Below are 27,431 nucleotides of genomic sequence, written 5' to 3' on the forward strand. Positions count from 1 at the left end.
AACTCACGAGCATATTTTGCTAAAACTATTTTAGGATGCCATCTGCCATATATCTCTTCCAATAGAAGTGTAATCACAAGTTTAAGAGGAAAGGAAGAAAAAGACATTCTATTTTGTTTCGTATTTAAGGCAAATATGGAGACAGAGTTTCATGTATTAATTGCAAAAATCCATTATATACCATCTCTAAGATAAGAACAATATATCTTAAAAATTCTGCCACTGCCAAAAGAGCTATGGCTGCTATCACACTGTCACCACGAAAACAAGTGACAGAATGAGAAAGCTAACATTGTGGAATGCATTATACACACTGGTGAGTGAAGCAGACAGCTGGGAGGACACAAAGCTGTGTTAAGGGCTTTGGAGTGAGGGTTGAGTCCTTTTACCACCACTTACCTGAAGAATAACCACAGGCAAGTTCCTTAACCCCTCCAAAAGCCCCACTTTCTTCATCTCTAAATTGGGGATAATGGTCATCAAGGATCCCCCTAGGAATGTCATCAGGATTAAATGAGATCATGTCTGAGTATCTGCACTTCACTGGGCACTCCAGAAGGATTCATCAATGATGGACAGCTATTAGTGATGTAATTAGCTACATGTGAATTGAAATGATCCTGCCTTTTCTTCAGCATTCAAATCCATATCCAACAATGTGAATCATGGTAAAGAGATGCCTGATCATGGCAAAGAGATGCCTCTGGAAGCCTGTTGTTGTCATTCCTTTGGACATGACCTGAGGACATGTGCACTGGGAGCAGTGACTCCCAGTGGGAGGACACAGAGCAGGGTTGGTTTCATTCTTCCCTTCCCCAAACCACTCAGCTCATTCCTTATCCTTTGACCTAAATACTTGAGTAACAAGACGATAGCAGATCAACCACTGAGGAGAAGAATAGAAGAGGAGGAAAGGAGAAACCAAAAAACTGTAACTTTGGGTGTATTGATAGCCAGCAATCAATAGCCTGATCAATGTGCAAACATGCAGCTGATGGGCAAACACAGCTAAAATCCAAAACATCCCATGTGTCACCATCTACAGAAGTGTTAGTTCCACTCTCCTAGAGAAGGAGGTGGCTTCAAGACCAAAAGCATATTTTATTTAAATTTGCTAGAGAAACTGTCTTAAAGTTTATTTTATACTCCTTTAACTTTTGATTCTATAACACAATCAAGAAGTGAATTTATGAGAGACAAAGGGTTTTGGAAGCAGAGAAATTCAGGATGGGGTACTGTTTATTTAAGTGCTGGCTATTTCCATCACACCCCAACTATCTCTTTCTATCTAGCATTTCCAAGATACTAGGGGTGGATTTCAAATGGTGGAGCCTGCCCAAAGGCAACGGGGTTTCCTATAGAACCTGGGAATGGGTTAATTTCCAAAAAGATTAAACCTGAGTCTTTAAATGGTTTGTCTTTTTAATAAAGTAAACAGCTGACAGGCTTACCAAACTGGGAAACAGATCGTTCCTTTTAGCAAAGGTAACATAAAACTACACAAAATGAGCACTACTATGAATATTGTCGATTTTTATATTTCAGAGTGTGCACTTCTGATTTTTATGTATTAGCTACAAAATACCATTGACTAAAGTAGCCAATTCATTTAACTGACCACAGTGCATTACCCTGACAACTGAAAACAACTTAAGTTTCAAAATCTTCACCGAGGCCCGGGAATTGAGACTGTTCAACCTGTAAGCGCTGTATACTTTTCTTTCAACACTTTAAAAATGTACGCTGTCAGTTTTAAGAGAGACAAGGTGCTGATTATCCTCACTGGTTAGCCAAGACATAAAGTAGAAATTTCTGGCATTAGAGATTCTAACTTTAAATATGTCCTTCCTTATGGTAAAGCAGGCTCCTGGAGTTGAAAGAGAAGGAGGGGTGGCGGGCCAAAAATGCATTAAAAAACATTTTTCTTCCCTCTTAGTCCATGATCACTTGATTCAATTTATGAACACCTAATCTCTGTTTAAGTTTAAATCCTAAGGTACTAAAACTAATTTATGAAAGCTCTCATGTAAGCAGCCTGAAAATCAGCTTAATAAACAGGTATTATTCACCATCAGCAAGTGCCTAATAAATTTGTCTAGACACAGGTGACGAGGTAGTAAAATTTACTTTAAAATTTCCATGGAATTGTAGGATCACATGCTTCTTTTGAATAATGAAATACGTGTTCATGTATTTTAATAAAAGTGGTCACTGAAATGATTGTTTATGTCTATAGGACAGAGTAATAGTAAATATTGAGGATATTATGCACAACTGACAAAGTTGAATACTTTAAGGGAAGATCAACTTTCTAAATTATTTTCATGGCTGCTGTAAATATATTGAAAACATTCCTTAGCTTCAAGGTGTCAACAGTTCTCATTGGTGTTTTACCTGGTGATTCTTAGTATTTATTGATGAAGGAGAGGAACCGAAGCTTCCATGGGGAGGGAAGGGAGAGGTCTGTGTTGGAAGATACTGGAATGTTTTGTCACTCCCGTCTACTTACTCCCATTCTCATCCTCCACTTAATTCTTACTAGATAACTTAGCATAAATGAGGGGAAAACAGAGTGCTTCTTTGTATCCACATATACAGCAGGGGAACAGTACTACAGAGTACTATTTACATTCGGCTCCTCAGTATTTAAAATAACTCAATTGCATCTTGACCCCTCCTCATCCATCACATGTTTGAGAAGCACAGCAGAATTCCCATGTTCTCTACTGAGCAAGCAAAAAGAAACTCAACACATGGAAAAAATACCTCAGGTGCAACAGGGAAAAGACTCTCCCCATAGTTTCCAATTCCAAGTAGGCTGCGTACAGTGTCTTTTTATAAACTGCTTGTAAGGGCAATTTATGAGCTCCTGATTACTCTAACATATTGTACTCTTAAAAAGAAAAAGGTAATAGTAGTTTGGCTTCTTCTTGGCATTCCATTTTTTATAGATTATTATATTGTCTTCAGGCTGGGTTGAGTCTGAAATTAATATAATTAACCTGCTGCTCAGCTACATGCATCTATTTTCCATTCTCATTCATCTCTTCTCTCTCTGAAGACAGACTTGGAAAGGAAAGAAAACTATGTTCAGTGGTCTAACATTCATTGTTAGTTCCCAGACTTCTGTTCTAGAAGCCAGTATCAGTCAAACGTGAAAACAACTTGAGAAATCACAAGAGACCCTTCACAGATGACCGGCTTGCTTTCCATAAATAGCACTTACATTTTCTGTTAAAAACGTTATAAAAACATATCAAGGATATCCGACAGACAAATGATCAGATAAAAACTGACCACAAATGCTTGAATCAAGACAGGAAATCTCACACTGAGATATAAATGGGAACGAGGAAATTCCGTATCCACTTTTGGACCAATCGATAATAAAAGACAATATCCCAAATGAAATAGGATTCAAATTTGCCCCCGCCCCCGCCACGTTTTTGGCTAAAAAGTACATATACATGGCTTAAACTAGAAAACTGGAGGGTCACTATATTTTTCACACTTGAAGAAGAAAATTTAAAACCATCCAAAGTTGGTTTTGATTCTATTTGAAGTTTCTATTAAGATAGTTTCCTACTCAAATTATATTGGCATCTCACGTATGTAAAATGGAAGACAACACAGGACTCCAGTTTCCCATGACTTAGTGGGAATGTGAACACGGGAGGCCTTTGGGTCACATGTAGCCCACATAAGGGAGTGATTTGGCCTACTAGGTATTCTAAAAAAGAATTGTACAAAAACAGCCATATTTTTGTCCTTTCTTGAAAATCAGATGTGGAGAAATTGGCGCTACCTTCCCAAATGATCACAGACGCGCGGCAGCCTCCTTCAGAGCAGGCCTACACCATCCAATTTGCATTTCTACCACTCCCCACTGTACAAAATCCAAGTCCCCTGCCTGGTTCCAAGCACCTTCCTGCCTCCGGACGCATATGACTAGGATCCCTGCCCCAGAAACAGAAGTATGCGTGAATCTTGCTATAAACTCTTATGTTTTGCCCATAAAGAGGTTTTAGGAAATGAGCATTCCCTTGAAGGCTTGGCCAACAGACTCGAACGACATACAAAACCTCATTCAAATACTATGGGGATCTAAAATAACATTGAAACCTGAACGTCTTTATTAAATCACTGTACCTTACATATGAATCCACAAGATATTATATTAGTACTTGATTTCTGACTTCACTATAGGAAAAAAAAGAGAATTCAAAGCCATCTTTAATTTGGTTCTCATTCATAAACTTTATAGTCAATGTCAGCATAACTTAGCATATGTATGTGTAGATATGAAACAGTATTACTGTAGTTCGGTGACCATTTTAATACCCAGAACAATAAAAAATGATAAAAAATTCTTAGTTGGTCTTGACTGCAGCACTAGTAGTGATAATCCAGTTTACAGACATTAGATTTATACTGATAAATTGTAAATGTGTATTTTTAAGCTGACTGACTTGTGGTTGTTAATGAACGCACATGCATACATATGTGTTCATGATGTATTCAAATCTCTCTATATGTTTATATACCAATACCCATCTTTCTGTGTTTCAAAAAGCAAACATATTGTCATCTGTTTTTGTTTGTTTTTCTTTTTTTTCTTTTTTTAGAGGAAGATTAGCCCTGAGCTAACTTCTGCTGCCAATCCTCCTCTTTTTGCTGAGGAAGACTGGCCCTGAGGTAACATCTGTGCCCATCCTCCTCTATTTTATATGTGGGACGCCTACCACAGCATGGCTTGACAAGTGGTGCATAGGTCCACACCCAGGATCTGAACCAGCGAACCCCAGGCTGCCAAAGCAGAATGTGCAAATTTAACCACCACACCACTGGGCCGGCCCCTGTCATCTGTTTTTAATACTAAAGTCTCAATGCAGAGTCATACAATATATATGGGACACTGCATCAATCATGCAGAAATAGCTTTTCTATCCAACTGTTCCTGAAATCCTCCATTAAATTAAGATTTGAACTGAAACCAAAGACACATGAATAAAGTAATAATAGCTTGAGAAAAGACATAAAATACTTCAGATTGAGATTGTCATTTACTTCATTACATCAAAGAATATATGTGACTGAAAATATTACAATGACTCTCCTTTTTCCTTTTTTTTTTTACTATAGAAGATGAAATAGTATACGAAAATCGACAAACATCTTCAAGTCCTCAGACTATCTGACAAGCAGTACCCTATTAAAATAAGCAAAGGAACAAGAGAACCTTGTCTACTTCAACTGTGCCGTCAAAAACAAACCAGAGGAAGCCGACTGCCACAGAGCAATGAAAGTGTTGTATCATTTGTAACCTGATTCAGCTGTGGGCATCAGTCAACCATATTCTCTCAGAATATAAAACACAGTGTAAGAGAACATAGTTCAGGCAATTTAATCAAATGCCCAAATGAAGTTATTCTGATTTAAATGAGGTTTAAATTCATTTCAAAAGTCACATACTTCAAGTATATATAGTTATATTTTTCCTAGTGGCTACTCAAATGATTTCTTTCTACTTGTTACAGAATCTCCTGATCATAAGTAAAATGATTATAATGTAGGGTCATTGACAGGTTGGTTTGTTTCTGTACTTACTCTGCACACACACACACACACAAACCCGTGTCCGAAAACAATACAGTAAAATAATCCAGAGCATTGACTTGGATCTGAGGTTCCCAGGTTCAAATCTCAGCGGGGCCTCTTGTTGGCTGTGTGACTTGAACGAGTCACTTTAAAATTCTCTCTGTTTCATTGTTTTCATCCGTATAGTGGAGATGTTAATCATTCTTATCTCAGTGGTCATTGTGAAGATTAAATTAGTTAACATTATGTAAAGCATTCCGGACAGTGTCTGCACCATGGCATGTGTGTGTTTCCTATTACTAGTTTGCAATTCTGTTTTCATTTTCCTTGAGTTCCTCTTCTTATATCCTGTCTGGAGAAAGCAAGCCTGCTATCTCATCCTCTCACATTGTTACCTGACTCATCCTCTCGATTCACCTCTCTCCTCTTCACAAAGCTCAGTCTTCCATACTGCTCTGCTGCTTCTCATGGCCCCCACCTCCTCCATATCCATGATAGCATACATTCAATTTCCCCATTATTTTCTGACTTCTTATTGTCATCTTCCTCCAAATATTTCATTTCCAGCCTAACTATGATAACATGTATGATGTAATTTACTACATTGATAGTAGATTTCAATTCATAACTTGTAACGCACACAAAATGCAGGACTGCTGCTGTTGTGCAGTCTTTTGCTGGTTTTTTGATGAGTTATATGGTAAACTATGCCTTGATTAAATCTGGCAGAGAGGTACCAAAATAGTTTGAGTGCTCAAACGAAATAGAAGAACTAGAATTTAAAATGTAAAGTTTCAAATTAAGTATCAACCTGAATTTTGAAGAGCCCACTGCTTTTCTGTAAATGAGGTATGGTCTCTGTCAACAAAGTACCTTCATTTCTACTTCATCTGATATCATTATCCACAATATCGGCTCTGGTTTAAAGAGCTCCTGAGATTCTTCAGGGCTGTGTGAGGTAGAAAGGACTATATCTTGTTTTTACAATAGCTACTGTGTATTGGCTATGCAAGGCAAGCAGTAGTAAAACCTAGTGGGAGTCAATAAACTGAGTAGATAGGACTCGGAAAATATCTAACCAACAAATAGATTCTGTAATAATGTGACATTTTTATAGTCACATTTTTTAACCATAACAGTGCTTGAATGGCACACATTATAGTATTTCAATTTAGTCATTTATCTAAAAATGAGTTTTATCTTGGCTCATAAATAAACAGTGACATTCCAGCAATTTGAAAAGCTCAGCTCCACCTTTGGCTGCAAAGCTCATTTTACAATTACAGAAACACATGCCCTTTTGTGCCATGTTGCTTAATCTTTGATTTATGGCTCCTATCTTTGGGCTAACCTCTTTCTGTAAACTACACAATGTTTGTACAAGCTCAGCTATTTCATTCTTATTTCTAATCTTAACGGGTTGTTTTCTCCCTAGTGTCCATGTTTCCCCACCAAATAGGTTAGAAGAAAGTATTCACTCTTTCAGTTCACCAAATACTATTCAATGTCTTAGTATGTTTTCAGAGTCTGAAATAAGTTAATGCATTTCCCTAAAAGCCTTGGCTAGCTCTTACAGAAAGCCTTTCTTTTCTGGCCCCTACTCCTCCCATTGCTTGCTCCAGTGTGCCTCACAGCAAAGCCCTCCTGGGCAACGGCTGCCTGCTTTCCCTCCTTTCCCAACTTCACTTCCACTAGGCTCCCTCCCCAGCAGGGTACGGAGAAGAAAATTAAAATGGTACATCAGAATGTTTCTCCTCCGCTTCCATCTTGTCTGCCTTTTAGTGGTGACTCTTGGAAGTTCACAGAGTCACTCCCACTTCTCCCACAGTCTATCTTCAGCTTTAGGTCTTGTCACATAATTCAGTGCACATTGGAGACATCTTTTACGGCAGGGCACTTAACCTGAAAGAAATCCGTGTCTTGCTCAAGGCCTAAGATGATGAGATAAGTGTAGGTTCTTATGTCTTCCTTCACCTGTATCCACACTTTACAGACTTGGCAGCTCTACACCAAGGTTTGTGCTCTGGGGTTGTTGCTAATGACTTGTTTCATTACGGATGGATTTTCCTCTCTGTTTTTCTTTATTTCTGTTGTTGACTGCCAGGTGCGGAGAAATGTACTTCTCCCGCATTTTTAAGTAGAAGTCTTTATAAAAACTTTTGTAAAAATAAAGATGCTGATGATACAATAAAAGTGAAAAAGTACAGGGTACAAAATAATATATCCAGGATGACACATAACGATGACATCAAATACATCAAATGACATTTGGGGGTAACACACCCAAATGTCAAACCACTGTCTCAGAATTGGAGAGTGAGTGCACATTTTTCTACTGAAACTTCTTTGTATTTTCCAAGTTTTGTGTTTTCAGTGAGCAAGCATTACATTATATTCAGCAAACAATGTTTACAAAAACACATTCATGTGGCAGCATAGCCTGTTTAGGACTCTCTACTAAGCACAGGCTTATATCTGTGCACTTACTCATTCAACATTTACCAAATGTCTGTTACGCGCCATGCACTCTGCTGGGTTTGGGGAACATGGCAGTGAACAAAGGGAAGTCTTGCCCACATCAGCTTACATTCAGGTGGAGGAGACAGACGGTAAATGAGCAAATAAACACATGATAGGTTACTTTGGGGGAAGTGCTACAACAGGAAAAATAACACAAGGTAAAAGTATGGAGAATGACAGAGGATTGAGTGGAGACACCAAATGTTTTAGGTCTGTATGGATCAAAGAAATTGGGGAAGGCAAAGAAGCTAACAAAGCAGACAGTCACAAGAGCCACCCCCAGCTTACTACTACAGGTGCTTATCATTCACTCGTTGTTCATTATTGGCTAGGCAGTCATTAAATCATCAAATAGTTTGTTGATTTCTGAGCAATTCTCCTGAAGGATATAATACTTTTGCCTTGAAATACATAGGGACTAATTATATCTTCGAAGCATCTGGAAAACAGCATATTTCAAGGGTTCTTCCTGTTAAGATGTTTGACTAAATAGCTAAAATAATGAAGGACTGCTTAATGAACACTCAAAACCAATGAACTTAAGACTTCTCACCAAACAGCAATTAAGTAGTTACCGTACTTTAATACACTGTGTGCATTAAGTGATTGCTCACCACTAACATTTGGTCACCTCACTAACTTTTCTCAGGAATTGTGTGGGAAAACCAAATACATTCAGGCTGCACCCTAACAACACAAAGTTCCTTGAAGTGGATTTTAGCATACAAAATTGCCATTTTTTAATATAAAACATGGCAAAATTTCTTCAGTTACAACACATCTATAGAACTTAAGGAAACACAGTTGAAAACAAGCTGGAGTACAGATGCAGTAACCGCTCCCTTTCCCACTCTGGCTAAGGACTGAGGTCGGACACGCCGCTCAGCCCACGCCTCACCAAGTGCTCACTCCATCCCATTGGGCTACAGTAGCGCATGCTTTTCTTTTTGCATTTAATCATTAAAACACCCCCTTAAAGAAGCTATCTCCATTTTAGAGGGTAAGTAATTTGCCCCAGATCCTATAGCCAGTAAATGGCTGAGCAAGAATTCAAAGCAGGCACTCTGATTCCAGGGTCCGCACTTTCAATCTCTATTCTCCACTGACTATCCCTAAGCTTATGATTACTCCACTCGAAGCTTCATTTTTGACTGAAAGAATTCTCAATTGTATAACATACTTCCATACCTGAGCAATTAATTTTGGACCTAATTTAATATTTATGTCTACATTTAATTGTAATATCTATTTTTAAAAGCCATCATATATTACTCATGATATGTCTGCTTTTAACACTTTCCTCTTAGGCTGTTGCCATACAGACTGCTTCTGCACCTGGATAGTTGTTACTGGAGTCCTAACAAACTTGTTGCACCAAAGTTATGAAAAATTGTAAGTTAAATAAAGTGAGGTCCACAGCAAATTCTAAGGAACACAGGCTGGGCCCTCTATTCTTCTATCTATCCATCCATCTAATTCAATATTTCTAGGAATTACTGTAATAAATTTTTCCACTTGAATCCTACTGCGTCTATCTTAGTATAAATTCTTTTAAATTCTCGTTTATTTTGCTAAAATATTGTCCTGATTGGACTCCCCGTAACAAAACTCTTGCTCAATCTTTATTTTCCTGCCAAATTCTCTTTCCAAAGCATAGCTTGATTTTGTTTTTCCCCTTTAAAGGAGATAATGTTTGTAAATAAATTAGTACCTTGCCTGGTCTATAATAAGTGCTTTGTAAACACTATTATTTTTGCTATAACTATGTGCCAGACATGACGCTAAGCTCTGGGAATATGGTAGACATGAATGAGACATGGTGCCTGGCACTGAGGAGCCTGCAGTCTCGTGGAGACAGAGAAAAGTAAACAGTCTATCACCATACAGTTGTGGAAACACCTCACCCCAACTTGGGTGGAGGCAGAGGTCAGAAGCAATGAGTTGACAGGATAAGAAGGCTGGGAACAGGAAGAGGAAAATTCTCAGGAGATTAACAGACTGGAAATTACAAGGAGCTTCAAGTCATTTAATAAGCCTGGAGAAGGGTAGGGGATTGGTCACAGGACTCAGGAGGCTGCACAGCTGGGCAGGAGCAAAATCAGAAGGGCTTGTATGTCATGCAAAGGATTTTAGATTTTATCGACAGGCAATGAGAACCTACTAAAAATTTACTAGCATCATCATTGATTCAATCCATTTTAGAAAGATCGACTGGGTAACTGTACAGGAACTGATCAGAAAGGGGTGGAGTTGGTTAAGAGGTTGCAGCAGTAGACAAAGGGAACAATAACGACAACCTGAATAAAGATACTAGAAATAGGGATGGAAAGGAGACTATAATGTTGAGAGTAATTGAATAAATAAGGCAATTTGTTTAGTATTTGGATGTTGGGAGATATTGGGAGGTTCAAGAGAAGGGAGTGTTATGGATAATTTCCTTGAAAATTGGGGCCCTTCACTAAACTAAGATACTCAGACAGAGCCAAGATTTTGAGAGCAAGGTGATGAATTTACTTTGGGGGCGTAGACTTTTTGAGAGCTGATGAAACATCAAAATGCAGATAACCAGAAGACAAAGAGGATCTCCAGCCCAGGGCTAGAGATAAAAATTTGGAAGTTACCAACACAGGGATAGCATAAGCCTTGAGAATGAATGACACAAGAATCTACGTAGGATTATTTATTAATATCACTCACTGAAAAAGGTATATGAGCTCCCAGTTTCCGCAGAGAGAAATGGATCAAGATTTGACTCTAGTCATCCATTTAATATTATCTCTTGCCACTCCATACCATATATCTTACTGTGAAGTCACATCAAAAGTCTGTCAGGCCCCTATGCTCTCCCCTAAATTTTCTGCCTGTTGAACACCCACTTAGCCTTTAACTCTAAATCAAACGTCACTTTTCCTGGGGATGCCCTGGATAATCTGACCACCCTCCTCCCAATTCCAGATGGAGTCATTGTTCCCTCCTTCTTCCTACTATAGCACTTGGTCCCTGCCTCTACTATTGATATACAATTTTTTCTCCTCCACTCCGTAGAAAGTTCATAGAGGGAAAAGACTGCATCCACACAGAAAAAGGTACCAAAGCATGTTTACAGAATGACTTCATAAAGTAATGTGTCCTCCACCTGCAAACACCATCAATTACTCCACTTTAAAGAACCCATAACTACTTCTGTTTGGCAAGCAGCCACAGAAAGTTCTTAGGTATAACGTGACATTTTCAGTATGACCTACTAAGGATTTTATTTTATTCCCAATTACTAGTACTCATGTCCACATAACTAATGTGAGAAAAACAGTGTAATCATTTATAATAATAATTACAATAAATATACTAGTCCCTGTCAGTGAAAATGCTACTGTATTTTGGAACGAAGCAATAGGAGGCTTCCCCAGGATCAACTGGGAGATCACTAAGGCACTTTGACATAATATCTCCTCCAGAAAGGACAATTCAAAGACAATAAGTAAGTAAATAGATAGTTGAGAAAGTCTGTATTTCTTAAGTGCCCAATACAGGAAAGGTATATTCTTCATAAAGACAGAAGACAGGAACTCTACCTGGGCTTAACTTTAAAGAAAATGCTACAGAATAAAAAGAGATGCAAATGTTCAAAAGACAATCATTCCTTCTAGAAGCATCAACTCTTCTGGCAATAGGATATTTGTTTGTGCCTACTCAGCTCCTTGAACAGAAGGGACAATCTACAAATCCATCTTTGGACTGACATAAAAAGGCCTTTCAAATTGCTATTCCTCCCTTGACTCTATATTGTAAAAAAGAGACATTTCTGAAATTCAGTTTCTTTCTAGCTTGTTAGAGAACACTTATACAATCTTTCCAAGAGATTGAAAGATACATCCACATGGTCTGAAATTTCAACAACTATGACAAATTTCGTATCACTTAGGAAGAAGTTGAAGATGTTTTTCTTTTTCAAACTGACCACTATTTCTTCAGGGAATTTGTGAGTTTTCACTCTTGACAAACAGTTTAATGAGCGTGTTATAAGTTACAGATGAGATGGTTCTAAACACCACAGAGTTAAGAATGAGAACTCTAAGACAGAAGTCAGAAAAATGTGTACGTGCAGAAAATCTACTATACAAGCATTCTATTCAGCTTTGATTATAAATAAACAGATCTACCCTCGAGAGCCTGCAAGACATTGAGTCCTAAGGATCACCTGTCTTGAACTACCAAGAGGGTATAACTGTGAAAGTTCTTAGCCCCGGCCCCTACAGTAATTAAGTTGAAGATGCCGAGTCATCTATGATACAATGCAATTATCTTTTAATGGTCAGGAATAGGGTTTATTTACATTAGGCATACCCAATTATCCCAAGTAGGTTAAGTTTTAATTTACTAAATAGTTTGAAGTTGTAACTTTCTTTTCCAGAGGTGTTGTGACGATGTACCCTGTGCAAAGAAACAAGGTCAAAAATCTCAAATTCACTTTTTAGTTCTGCCGCAAGCACTGTGTGACCTCAGCCCTTGATCTCTGTTTCACTTTTTCCATTTTTAACATTTGCAAGATGCTAGTTGTTTTCTTCTCACCTTTTAAAATTTTTAAAACAATGCAACCACAATTAATATGGCAAACCCAATACTTTGTAAAAATAAAAAAACAAATGATGATGGTAACACAAGTTGAAAACTTACTATGAGCCAATCCTTGGCTTATTATATAGTCAAAGTATTAAATCCTACCTAAATCATGTCATTCTTACAACGACCTCTGAGACAGGTAATGACTTGTGTCAGATTCCCAACAAGAAACAGGTGGCACACTTAAATACAATTTGAGGGTAGTTTAATAAAGAGACCATTTGCAAAAGTGTGAGTAGGGTGTGCAGAAACTAGTAGGAGATGGTGCAGTACCCTGAGCTAGTAAGACTAAAGGGAAGCAGTTATCAGCCTGAAGTGTCTGAAGGAGGGCAGAGTTATCAGAATTCAGGAAGCAGCCTAGGGAGATGGCTGCCTACCAGGAGCTGTTGCCTACAGTAGTGGGAGGTGACCTGGCATAGGAGGGGACCCAGGGAATAAATAGCTCAAACTCTCTCCCCCACCTGCTTGCTTATCTCCTGCTGATGCCTCTCACTGGCCAAACTCAACCAGAAGCCAGACAACCAGGAGCCTCCAAACATCTCAGCACACAGAATAGGTGGAGAAAGGAAGAGAGTAGATCCGACATCCATTATTCCCATTTTAACCCAAGCATCCCAAACTTACCTTGAATAAATGAGGCAATCAATAAATATTTGCTAGTGAAAGAAGAAACAATATCAAAATATCAGGAGGTTCAGTAAGCTGCCCTGAATCACATACATAGTAAGAGGCTGAGCCAGGCTTTGCTCTGAGGTTCAAGTCCATGCTCATAACCGCCTATCCACCATCTTTATCTCACACCCTTTATAAGTGTGCTGTTGGGTGTTTTGGGAGACAGTAAGAATGATAAGAAATAATGACCACGCTTATGAAATTGTGGGCCAGTTTTATCATCTCACCTTTCCATCTCATTATTGTCAGATCTCTAAATTCCCTTCTAGCTTCAAAAGTTCTATAAAAGCAGGTCTTAGACCTCTTAGAACTCCACCACCTATTCCAACTGAGCCGTGAAACCTTCCATCACATGGCATTTTGCCCACGTGTCTGACAGTATCCTGCCTCAGAGGGATGTTCTGAGTATAAATAACACAGGTAACATGATGATATCTTTTAAGAAGACAAGCCCTTAACTTCTATTTACTGCAATGGAGTAAGTCTTAGGTCTTATATTATTAATACATTTACTTGTAAGACATGTTGAAGGATTAATTTGTTCAGCCAACATATATTGATCATATAGTACATACCTGAATCTGTGCTAGGTACTTGCACAGATTGAGAAAACAATTCTTACCAAAATCAACAACTGGCTTCCTACAGGAATGAGTCCATAATTATCCAGTTAAAAGGATTTTAATTACCAAGAGAGACTGTAGGCACATATGCTGGAGTATAGTCATGATCTTGCCCCTCAGCAGCACCTTCTCTTTCTTCTTCTCAGTTGTTCTAAGCTAGGATATAGGATAAAAGCCTTATAATGAGCACAAGCCATCCCAACCCTGACGTCGTTCCTCGAGACAATCAAGTATTCTGCTATTTTTCCATCTCGTAGGAAGGGCCTCTGCTTTGAAATACCAGCCCTGTGTACAATGGCCTGCCTCAAATAGGAATTCGTCCCTGTAGGTTTTTTCTCAGTTCTGCTTTTGAGCTTGGGGAGACCACTCTTTCATGCCTGATCCTGACTGAAATAGCGTATAGAAATCTTTCGTCTTTTTCAGGGACAAGGCAAGTGAGCTGGCACAGCTACTCACTTTCATGCTGTGCAAGCATTAGCTTTGCATTTTTAAAAACTATTGTACAATGTGTCATGCAGTGAGGTTTGCCAAAAGGAGGGAAAGGGAAAAAAAAGAATAGCAGAGTTGATTTGATTTCCTACACGCAAGTTTTAATGATTTTGGAAAACCATCAACCTAGATCAAATTTCTATACTAATTTGACAGTTTCCCACTAATGGCAAGAATGCAAAACCATCGATCAGCCTCATGATAATTATATTTTAAAGAACAATCTATTTCCTGGATAATTCTAACAAACAGAAAAATTCATTTCATTAAAAACTCAAGTACTTGATGATGCTTATTTCATCCAAGAGCTCTAGGTAAAATCACTTTTCAAACAGCCTGCAAATGTTTATTCAGGTGCACACACCTGTGCTTTCTGTTACTAACAAAAGCTCTGAGTCTGCAGGACTTCTGCTGTATGAAATGCATTTACATATGTTATGAAAGAGAAACAGAGAAGAAATGAGTAAGTCCGTTACTGGGAGAAGTCCACATCCCTCTTCTTACCAAATCAATTTGTAACTTGCGAAGAGCTCTGCTATTTCCTAGCAACATGAGTAAACATTGTGCTATATCCAGTGCCCAAGATTTGTAACCATGTTAATCTGTGAGTACTCAACTTAATTAAAGATTAGACTTTTAAATTGTATTCTTAGTGCACAACAGCACTGCTAAATTATGATGATCAGTGGCTAAGTGTGCTTATGTCTGCAGAACTCGAGGAATGAAAATGAATCATTTATTTCCATCTTGATATGACTGCTCTTCTCTGAGGCGCTATTCTAAGAGTTCACAGGCCTTGGAGTTCATTGGAATTCTATAGTTAAAACACAGCTTGGAGACCTCATTTATGAAAATTCCTTTAAACCTTTCACCACTTTGACAAAGCCAGTCCAAGTTCACCGAGCCAATTCAAAAGTAGCTCTCAGCCTTTTTATAGGTTTTCAATTACACCAACACAGCACACTAGAGCCGTCATGTTGGAAGAAGTATTTTACAGTTAACAGAGAGGCACGAGATCTTTTTTAAGAGATTCAAATGAAAGCGGCATTCCCTAAACTGCAGCCAACAGATGCGAAGCTTTGTCTGTCTTGAACCATCCTTGACTTATTAAAGAAGAGAACTCCAAATTACTTAAACATGGCTAGTGTTTAGTTATCTACAATATGATAGATGCTACGATTTTTCTAACTTTTTAGAATTTACTCTGAAAAAATATTGGCAAGCTACCTAGCCCTCAAACCGTTCCAAATAGTTTCGTTGAAAAATTGTTCAAAATACTTTCTAGACTTCATTCATCCTCCCCCTACATAGTGTGTGACAGCAGGATTTACTTTTCCCTGTATGCACTCTGAGAAACAAAAACCCCAAGCAGGTCAATGAGCTTTCCAGGTTGAAACTGGTAATCAATGGTAAAACGGAGGTTAGGCCCAATTCCACTTCCTATTTCAATGCAGTCTTTAAGCAGGCCTGAGGTAATCATACTCTTTTCTGAGACAAGAATCCATTCTTAAAATGTTTATATGACTTAACAGATCAAAGACTATTTTCCTCCATTTCCAAACTTTGAATTTATTTGAATATGTGGCTAGTATGGTTTTATGGGAGTACTGATCTTTGAGACTTGGTTGCATGACTTATTACAAGGGATATTTATCATGGGGTAAAGTAGACAAGCAAGCACATGCACATTAGTTGGTTAGAAGCACTTGCAAAATTTAAATACTGTATGTGCAAAGGCAAATTTACTCAGGATACAAATCCCCCGTTCTCTCAGGGGGAGTGGGGATGACTCTAAAACCACTGGGAACGCAGAGAAAGCTCATCCTGATGACTCTAACAGCTCCCTGATGCAGGCTATTCCTTCCTTGAATGTTTAATGTTTGAGATGTCAGTTCGGCCTTTTTTGTCATCTTAGTAGGAGGCTTAGTTCAGTGGATGAATTTTCTTTTGGCGTTTGGTCTGTCCTGTTTTTTTTTCATCCTGTTAAACAGCCCATTACAATTTAACACACTAGACTGCAAATAAGTCCTCTAGCATTCAAAATTAGGAGAGGTGAAACCTAAAGCTATAAGACACACAGAGGCTCAGTACACTTCTAGGTTGGAAAGTCCCTTTCGACTGTAGAGGCCCCCTATCTATTCAGGCTGATGCAAATGTGGCTCTGTGGCACTGGACAGAGCTGGGATTGAAAGGCGGGAGTCAGGGCTGGTGAGCCGCGCCCCCACACACCAATCCCTTCAGCCCCGGGGGTTACAAATAACCTTCCCTCACTCATTAATGCATTCCCAAAGTCCTGAATGCCAATGATGGGGCCTACTAAACACTGCCCACGACACCGGGGAAAGAAAGATGACAGACACATTCCCTACCCTAGAGAGCCCAGGTTCGAGAGCACACACAACCGCGTACAACACCTCCTGCAGGGGCAATAGCAGGGGAGCAAGCTAAGTGCTGAGGGACACAGAAGCCTGGTACTCCCAGGGCCTCCTCAGAGCCCAAGTCTGTGGTCCTCTACAGGAGCCACGAGCCACATGTGGCTGCTGAGCATTGCAAGTGTGGCCAGTCTGACTTAAGAAAATACACCCCAAATTCCAAAGAGTTTGAAAAAAAAAGAAAGCAAAGAATCTAGTTAATGGGTTTTTTGGTATTGATTACAAGGGGAAATGCTAATATTTTGGACATACTGGGTTAAGTAAAATATATTATTAAAATTAATTTCACCTGTTTCCATTGACTTCCCTTAATGTGCCTACTAGAAAATTTGAAATTACCTATGTGGCTTGCATTCACGGATCCTAGTATCTCTATCCACCATTTCTGGTCTGAGCAGTCGTAAGACAACTCTTGGGGAGAAAACCCTGGAGGGAGGCTGCCAGAGGGCAGGTGGGCAAGGGGGAGAAGTAACTGTGAAAGGAGAGGAGACAACACACAGGGGAGCCTATGACGGGCTATGAAAAGGGAACAGAGGCTGGCAACGTGTCTGCCTCCTGAAGAGTGTTTGCCTGCTGGATTCATTTGCAGCAAAGAGACCACAACATAAAGGCCAAAACAACAACAATAATTGCATCACGAATAAATGAGAAGCAGCCTGTGGTTTGCAGTGAGCCATGCTCTGCCGGGGACCAGACCAACTAGCTAGCCTGGTCTTCACCCGATCTGCGGCTGGTCTTTTGGTGACTCTGTCTTCTCATCTGCAAAGGGGGGACTGAGATGAACTGTTCTGTCTGTGTGTCCCCCTTACTCTGTCAAGTCAGTCTCTGGAAACTTGAAGCGCTCTAAACACCCCGAGGGAGGGAGGGAAGGGCTAAGGAAGTAGACACATTTGTGACCAGAGTTTTGAAGCTGTAAAGAAAGGAAATGTGCACAGGATCAATCTTTCATACTCCCTTTTTCATAAAACTTAACGCGCTTTATTTAAATTATTTGCTAGCCTCCTTCCTGGCTATATATAGGCTAGATGGAAGTGCCATGAGCCCAGGAACCACATCTGTGTGCTCACTACCGTGACCACAGCTCCAAGGATGGAGCTTGGCATACAGCGAGTCCAAAATAAATGTCTGTGGATGGGTCCAAATGGAGAATCTGCAGTTATTTTTGTTGTTGAGTATCTGTTGAGTTCAGGTCTCCAGGTGTATAAACCGCACTCAGGAATGAGCTAGGAACTCACCTAGAGATGGTCAAGCAGTAGTGCTGTATCGCTCTAATGATGTTTTCTGCTCCGCATGTGAGAGTCGTGACAGGTTAAGGAGGACAGGGAGCGGAGACCCCCCAGCCCTCACTGCTCCCGCACTGGAAACATTCCAGGATGCTCTGGCGGCAGAAGCAGCCACTTCACCGCTTTCAACAGGGAAGTTGAAGGCTGAGGGAGGTCAGGACTAATAAAGGCTGGAAATGTCACTGGCACAGGTCTCATGCTTAGTTTGGTAAGATGAACGAGCGTGGAGGCAGCGTGAAGTAGCAGTGACACAGATCCGGGTTCTGTGTTTAATTCCACTCTCACCACTTAGCAGCTGGGAGACTGAGTAAATGCCTTCTCTGAACCTCCTTCTCTACAGCTTAAAACATGGCTCATAGTGTATGTTTTAGAGGGTCGGTTAGCTATAACGTACTTTTCAAAAAGGACTAGCACATAGTAAATAACCAATAAGTGGTTACATGTGATACATAGTAAACACTCAACAACGGCTATTATCTTTGTTCTGGATTACGGCTTTTAAACAAGGATTTTAACCTGGAGTCCATGGAGCCCCAGGAAATCCACAGATGGGCTTTCACAGATCCTGGAAATCCGTGAACTCAAATACAAAGCGGTTTGTGTGTGTGCACATCTTTTTCCTCTAAGGAAAGAATCCATAGCTTTCATCGGATCTCAAAAGGCTCTCAGGCTGAAAACAGGTTAAGAGACATTGAGCTTCTGTGGCTTCCAAAGTGTTTAGCTCATTTTATGTACCTATGGAATAACTTTCTGAGGGATCCTCAGAACCAACCCTTTTCTACGCCTGTTCAAGAGGCCTACATTTTATGCACTACAGTATAACCTCCGGATGAGACCTAGATTATCTGGCAACATCACAATCACGGAACAGGACTGGAATTTCTAAGGTAGAAATTCATCTTAATGTCAGCTATAGTAGTAGAGTCCTTATCTCTTTAAATATATCTTTTTCCATAATCTTTTTGACATAATTGATGGCCAAGGGAGACAGCTGGAATGTTTTATTCTTAGGACGTAGTCACTTCATTTTAGAACAACGACAGAAAAATTCTAATAGATGAATCGGAAGAGCCCGGTCGAAGGCTGATTCTATTCCTCAACAATGCAGGGGAGCGTCTGGCAGCCCAGCCATCTCCAGGAAGAGGGAGCTTAGTAGCAAGCAAGCCCCTTCAACTCTTTAGATAAATCTTAGTTTCCTCATGTAGAGAAAAAGGATGATAATTATAACATCTCCTTCCTGGGGCTGCTGGAAGAATTAAATAAGGAAATAATTGTAAGGCATCTGGTAAGCACCCAATAAAGAGTCAGTGCCTCATAAATATTAACTATTAAATATCCTCTTTATGGTAGGAAGAAAAATCATTCCTCATCTGATCTCTCAAGTCTAGATTCTACCCTTGAGATTGGTTTTGGGCCACTGATGTTTTCCAGCCTCTTTCTTCGGTAGCTGTTAGTGACCAAGCAGGAAAGAAGAAACACCAACCACGGGGAAAACTGTTGAAAAAGTGTCTGAGCAGTAACTTCACAGAGAACTTGTCTTCATGTCCAACATTCTGAGATGCAAATGCGAGAATCAAGTTAGAGGAAACAGAATAAACCTAAAAACATCACCTTAAAAACCTGAAGATGAATGATTCAGTACACATTTTTCGCTCATTCATTTAAAAATTGGTGAGCATATAAGATGTGAGGGGCACTGTACCGAGCACAGGGATACACAGCTGAGAAAGCACCGTGCAGCTCTCAGGACACGCAGGGCAGCGAGAGAGAGGGATAAGTACACCCAACACTGCACCGCCAGGCAAAGTCTGACGCAGGGCTTGGGTAGGAGGGGGTGTGCAGCCAAGGCTTCTTGAAAGAGCAACACTTGGGTTGAGTATAGAAGATGTTGACTAAGACATCTAGATATGTTCACTAAGACAAGAAAGGATAAACAATATTCCACAGATTCAACAGCACGTGTAAAAGCATGCAAATAAGAGAGCAAATGGAGCATTTGGGGACCTTAATGTTATATAGGTCAGCACAGCATGAGGATAACGTGGGAGGCTAGAAGAAGCCTTTACTGAACACCTTCCCTCCTTGCCATCTGCTGCATCCACAGAAGGAGGCAGAGCACACATCGTGGGGAACCTCAGAATTTATGGTCAAGAGCTTAGACTTTTCCCCCAGGGCTATGAGGTTTTGAATGGTTCTTTTTTTTTTAATTGAGATATAACTGACATACAACAATATATCAATTTCAGGTGTACAGTACAATGATTTGATATTTGTATATATCGTGAAATATTTGTATATATTGTGAAACGACCAGAACAGTAAGTCTAGTTAATATCCATCACCACACATAGTTACAATTTTTTTTCTTGTGACAGAGAACTTTTAAGGTCTGCTTGCTTAGCAACTTCCAATATGCAATATAGTATTACTAACTACAGTCGCTGTCCTGTACATCACATCCCCAGGATGTGTTTAGTTTACAACTGGAAGTTTGTACCTTTTGACCACAGACTCAATTTTCTCTCTTTGCTCTTAAGAAGAACACTGAGGGAGTGCAAGGAGGATGGCCTGGAAGCAGGGAGACCTGGAGATGACATCTAAGAGGTGACTTGTGAAGAGTGAACCAGGGAGGGAGGGTCTAAACCAAAAGAGGCAAAGAGTAAGACTGAGACATGGAGCAAGAGGCCCTGGTGATTGATTAGGTAGAGGAGGAAAGGCAGAAGGTCAGCTCAGGATCATCCCCAGGTTTACGGCTCGGTGGCTTAGTAAGAGGATGATGGGTCCTCCAGGGAAAACAGATGGAATAGTTTCTGCTGTTCCTGCTTGAACAGCATCCACTTTCTCTTCTTTTCAACATTTTCTTTTTAAAAACCACCCTTCCCGTGCTCTCAAGTCATTGGGTTTAGGAGGGTTTTGCTGACCACCCTCCTCCACTTCCCCCACCCCCAGCCACTCCTCACAGACCACATTCCCAAAGGCTCCAGGACTGGGCACATTACCAAGGCCCAGCCAAGTGGCATGTTCCAAATCTCTGGCCATAAGAACTGGTTCAGGCATGGGCATATGATCAAAGTGGTCTAATTAGATTTAATTCTGAATTATCCTCTTTTCCTGCAGGAGTTAAGCCTGAAGCTGCTGATGACCATTTTACCACCAGGAAGAAGAGAGGAAATCAGAATTGGATCCTTCCTGAACTTTTCCAATACAGGAGCAGGATATGCCCCTTCCTACCTGAGCAAGTATAAACTGGTTTTCTGTGACTTGCTGCCAAGAGTCCTGACAAATATAAAAAGTAAAGACAATTGTGTTTCAAAAAAGAAAAAAAAGTCTATTTTTGTGAGTGGTAGATTATAAAAACCTATATTACTGTGACAATAGTACCTTAAAACATTTAAATCTACAAAAGGCATTTAGGGACTTTATAACAAATTCTACTGTGAATAATGAAAAGCAAGGCCAGACTGCTTTAGAAAAATGTTACTGCACCAGATAATGGCACATTCAGTCATTAAGTTAACATTTATTGAATATCTTCAGGGTTCTTAGACTTGTGCAATAGAAACTATAAAAAAGTATAGGCTTAGACTCAAGCTGGTCCATCCAAGGCCCTTCCATAAAGAGCAGCTGTGTATGCTGTTCAGACTAATTGTGTGACGTGAGAGAGGCCAGATGTTTTTGTCAGGCCCAACAGCTGCACTGGATGGTAAGGACACCACCTGAATTTCAGACTGGCCATCTATAAAACAAAGCTGATGAAGCAGCACCTCAACTGAGCCCTTCAGTAAAGACAGAACAGAACTATTTTGGATTCCTCTCCCTTCTAATAAAACATCTACTGACATTTATGGAGGAGCCTGGATGATGCATTGTGCTGGGCCCTCTTTTCTTTCTAATTCTCCCTCCATGAGAAAACCCCACCACAAGCATGGGTTTAACTGTTATTAATGCACCTACATCTCTATGTAAATTGTCACCTCCTGTCCTGTCTGCCTCCCAGTGGCTAGGCACAAATAAATCTTCAAGTGTCCCTCTCTGGTGGGCATCTGTTGGTTTTGCCACCTCCTGTCCACTGCCACTTCTGATAGCAGTGCTCCCACGTCCTTTGAGGAAGCACCTACCTACTGCCCATTGTGTGCTGTCTTAGTGGAGCTGTCAATCAACGCCTCTGGCTCAGCAGTGTGCATGCCACTCAAACCGGGCCAAAGATGTTCTCCTTCCTGGTACGCTAAGTCCAAGGGCAGAGCACTCCAAGGGCAGACGTCCAGCTGTGCCTCAGGAAAAAGAACATCAGCTCCTACTTCCCAATGTCCCCAGAGTAATTGGGTTTCCACCCTGAGAGTGGTTCTTCTGACTTCCCTTTGATGCTTAGGATATTCTCCACACTGTTGTTTTCTATTGCTTTACAACTAGAGAAGCTTAACTATATACAATCCTCTGCGATTTAAACACTAAGCGCTAGCTAACATTCACAGCATACTCTGCAGTTTATAAAGTACTTTCACGTTCAATTTATCTCTTTTAATCAACCTTTCTGGAACTCAATTTTTCTCCTCCCCCCAATAAATCACATATTGATTTCTCTATTTCTCACAACAGCACAATCATTCTTTCAGTCACTTAAGCTCTTTTAAATTTCAGAATGATTTTGACTCTCGGCTTTCAGTAACCCCCTATAATCAGTCACCTAATCCTAAATATGGGATCCTCCAGATCGATCCTTTCCTTTCCATTCTTTGTGCCTACACCCTTGCCAGAGCCTTGCTCATCTCCCAACAATGGTCTGCTGACTCTGCCACAAGCCTACTGTCTCCAAAACATCTTGACGCCACAGGCAAAGGACATGGCTAAGATTTTATTATCATTATGTCACTCCTGTCCTACCCGTGATTTACAGAACAAAGATTACAGGACAATAATTTACAAGGCAATTCTCTAACCTCAATTCTGGGCTGTCTACAAGCAGGCTCCACCTATCTCTCCTTACAGTACGCTATTCCTCAGCAGAAAACATTTGCTAGAATAAGTGTTCTTAAACATGTAGTAGGCTGCAAAAAAAGTGGCTATAATTTTTTGCAGCTCCTTCTCATCATAAGTGGAGTCTTTCGACACTCCTTAAATCTGTGGTGGCCTCGTGATTTGATTTGGCCAATGGGAGAGCAACAAATAAAATAAAAGCAGAGGCTTAAAAATCGACTTTGAACTGGGGTTTGCTCTTTTGCTGCTCTTGGAACACTGCTTGATTGCCATGTAAAGAAGCCCTGGCTAGTCGGCTGGAGAATGGGAGGCACATGTCCCAGTCACCTGAGAACCTGGCCAACAGCCCAACAGCTGCCAGACATAAGGGAGGCCATCCTAGATCATCCTGCCACCAGCTGACTGAAGATGCTTGAGGGAACCCAACCAGGACCAGCAGAAGAACCACTTAGCTGAACCCAGCCTGCGCTGCTGACCACAGAATCAGGAGCTATAGTGGTTGTTTTAAACAACTAACTACATTTGGGGGTGATTTGTTATGCAATAACAGATGACTGATAAAATATCTAAGCTGATTTGGTCACTTTCCCCTAAGAATTCCTTTTCAATTACTATTTAGTGTCTTGGACACTCAGTCATAAATATCTTCTGTCAGGTTTTGTACCATTCTACTTTTTCATATGTCCTATTTCCCCCCTTGTAATCTCCTTGTGAAGAGATTGTGCATTATATATTTTTATATCCCACATATGTACAAAGTGAATACACAATGACTATGTAGGAATCAATCAGTATTTTTCCAGGGCCCAGCCATCAGGCATATCAATTAACACTGGCATCAGGCCTGTCATTTCAACACCATATATTGATCATTTTATTTTAGAAGCTTAATAAAAGAGCTGGTAAGATGCAAACCATAAAATATAAAATCATTATCTAACCTATATAAAGTGCAAAATCATGCATAGTATATATCATATTAGTAACCACTTTATTGATTCATTTTCAGAAAATTACTTCTTGTAAGTTAATATGCATATCAGTCAAAGGGGCACAAGGAAAGAAGTACATAAGCATAAAAGTTTTCACAGAAGCAATGGTTTGATTTTCACCAGGATATTATTTTTCTCCCAAGACACATATTTCTCCTATGTGGCTTGCAACCCTAATCTGACAGACTGCCAAAAACAAGGCATCTATTCTAAAAGTGTCACTGATTCTCTTGTTGCTATTCAATTAGATTTTGCATTTAAAAGAGAAATTCCCTTGTGTTTCTATAATGATGCACCTGCTCCTTGGGAGATTTCCTCTTTTGACAAGAAATGCCTTAAATCTGGCAAGAAAAAGGGCTCCAGGCTTTCTCTGATAATATCAAAGATCGTTTGTTTGTATTAGATGTTTGTGTGGGTTTCCTCTCTCAAGAGCAATAAAGTACTGTTACAATTCCTTCCAAAACAACAGTGCACACAAAGTTTCTTGGCCTCTGTTCTGCATTTCCACTGTACACCTGCACCAGAACAACTGCTTGGAATCAGCAAAGCTGTGACATAGTAGAGAAATTTACTTGCTTTAGTCACTTCCTTTTGGACATCAACACATGGTAAATGTCAAATCAAGAAATGCAGCAGCATTTAAAAACTACTACCTTGTAATCTTTACTCAAGAAATGCTCGCTATGGAGAGAATGAAGTTAAATTAAAATTTTATCCCTTATTTTCCTATTTTCTTCCTAACTGAGATGTCCAAAGATCCTTAAGAGGGGCACCATCTTTTCTTTCCGTTTCTAGACCTGGGAATGCCTACCATAATTGGTTATGAATAATCTTCAGTGAATATTGCCTTCCGGAGAGACTTCTGTGATTGGTACCAAAACACCTTTTTCATAGTTTTAAGGACACCTTAAAGGTGTCTCCCTCGAACCATGCCGAAGGCAATTGAACATTGAGATACATCAGAAATACCCAACAGACATTCTCTCCCAGATGTGAACACATGAGCATACCTCTTTCCTACACCTTGTTCTCTTGGCCTTTCAAAATTTCAATATGTACAAATGAAATACAGATTTCAACCCATTCCCAACTGGGATGTCTGCTCTATAATAAGAGAAATAGGTTTCTGCCTTCCTGCAGAATCAGCAAGGAAAGTGATGTTTGAAAATTACGTGTTTAGAGTGACACCTTGGAGAACTGACATCCTCTGCACACATGTAATCCTCATAAACCTCCCCAGACAGCCCTTATTTCATTTTGCAAACTGCACCCTGGCCCGGCTCCACCGCACGTGGTGTGCGGTGAGACTGTCCTGCAGCGGTGCTCCCTTCCTCCCGGCTCTTTGATGGGCGCTTGTCAGTAACAGCCAAGAGCAGTGGGGCCCAGCCACCAGCAAGTGAAAAACGGGCACCGACAGTAAGCTTCCTTAATTAACTTTCCCAAGGAAAGCAACGTTCCCACAGGAAAAAACAACACGTTTCCCCCCTCCTAGCGGTCCATTGAAAATGAGCAACAATGCTGTTGCCTTTTTGTTTCCTAAAGACTTTCTTCGCTGCAAGCAGTAGCGTGTTCCTCAAAGAATGCTAGTATTTCCTGTGGAAACTGTATGGCTGCCAGTAATGGCTCATAATTTTCCCTCTTTTCGCAAAAATGAAATAAACAAAACGTGGCATTTGACAATAGCCAAAATACCAGTTCACCTCACTTACCACCTGCAGATGAAAGTCATCACCGCGAGAGAGGGCCAAGAGAGAAATATTCCCGGCTAAAACTGACGCCCATGAGCCCGGGATGCAGGACAGCGCCGGAGGGCGGCGGTGGGAGCCCGGGCTGGACCTGGCAGCCTGGGAGCCGCGGTGCTAAGGAGAGAGGAGCTCCTCTTGGGCGGCAGCAACGCCAGGCGTCCCCCTCTTTCGTTTAGTATTATTGTTGTTGGTACTGTTGCTATTACTATTACTTCGCCCCTCGTTATCTCAGCTCTTGGGAGCTGCGGCAGTGCCCATCCCTGCCTCTGATACGACCCGAGGTGGCAGCATGAATAATAACCACAAGAAATGGGCAAATGAAAAGAACAATCCTTTGGAAACCCAGGCGGGGGCTGTTTCCCCCTTTCCGCGAGTGAAGCAGCCGCTTGGCAGCCGCCACCGCCGTTACTATAGAGACCTCCCCCGAAACCCTTTCTGCAGAGGCGCCGCCGCTGGCCCCGCAGCCCGGACTCGCGGCACAAAGGGGGCCCGGGAATCGGGGGGAGCAGGCACGACACCCGCCGGGGTCGCCCGGTGCAAACTTGGGAAAGCTCAGCCGCCCGCGCCGCCGCCCCCCGCCTCCCTGCGGCGCCCGCCCTGGATGGGGACTCACCGGGGGCGCCCGGCGCGCCGGCGGCTCCGGAGCGCGGACCGACGGACGGACGGACGGACGGACGGACGGACGGCGGCGGCGGCGGGAACAGGCACAGCCGCAGCAGGAGCGGGCGGGCGGCGGAGGCGCTGCCGCGGCCCCGCTACGTCACAATGCGGCCGGGCCGCTGGCGCCGCTCCCCAGGCCCCCCAACGGGCGCGTGCGGACGGGCAGGCGAGGGGGGGAGCCCCGGGGCGGCCGGGCCCGAAGCCGGCGCCGAGGGACGCGGAGCGCGGCAAGGGCGCACCGCCGGGGACGGGGGCGCGGCCGCCACTGCCGGGGCTGCCGGAGCCGCCGCGCCCTCCGCGGCCGTGCGCCCGGCGCCGCCCCCGGCCCGCGAGCCCCCCTCGGCCTGACTGACAGCGACCCTCCCCGCCGTCCCCGCGGCGCCCCAGCCCGGCCCGCGACCCGCTCCTGTCCACGCGCGGACCTGCTCTGTCTTCTTCCCTACCTTTCGCTTTCTTACCTCTGCTGCCTTCGCTTCTCGGCAGCTGGGCTTCTCCTCCCCTCCCTCCTACTTTTTGCCCCCGCTTCCTTCGCTCTCCTCCGCCCCCGTGCCCCCGCCGCGCGGCCTCGCCCCCTGGAGATGAAATCGCCCCTCACAGGGTTCCAGGCGTCAACCGCTGCCACCTCATTGGTCCCCAAACCATTCCAGGGTTCCAGCCTAAACCGGGAAAAGAGACTCGGGAAGGGGGAAAACGGAACGTGGGCACGGTCCTGGGAAACCGTTGGGCTTCAGAAGCCTTTGGCCGAGCGTTTGGCGTTGGCACGGAGTCTTCAGCCCCCAATCCTCCCCCTGCCCCAGGCTCGCCCACCCTCGGGGACGTCGCC

The 27,431-nt window shown here is 41.7% G+C and overlaps 1 protein-coding gene across 4 annotated transcripts in view; it reads right to left on the bottom strand.

Annotated features, from left to right (window-relative positions):
* SNCAIP (synuclein alpha interacting protein) overlaps positions 1-27,117 on the bottom strand; it is a 138,452-nt gene extending 111,335 nt beyond the window's left edge. Inside the window, exon 1 of one of the 4 annotated variants that reach the window (XM_046665281.1) lies at positions 27,067-27,117. The gene's annotated coding sequence lies outside the window, so the exon portion shown is untranslated. Of the gene's footprint in view, positions 1-25,912; positions 25,981-26,561; positions 26,601-27,066 lie in introns of those variants that run through there. The other 3 variants (XM_046665284.1, XM_046665282.1, XM_046665283.1) reach the window with 3 other exon arrangements.
* Positions 27,118-27,431: the final 314 nt, after the last annotated feature.

This window comes from Equus quagga, chromosome 7 (assembly GCF_021613505.1).
Source record: "Equus quagga isolate Etosha38 chromosome 7, UCLA_HA_Equagga_1.0, whole genome shotgun sequence".
Lineage (NCBI taxonomy): Eukaryota > Metazoa > Chordata > Mammalia > Perissodactyla > Equidae > Equus > Equus quagga.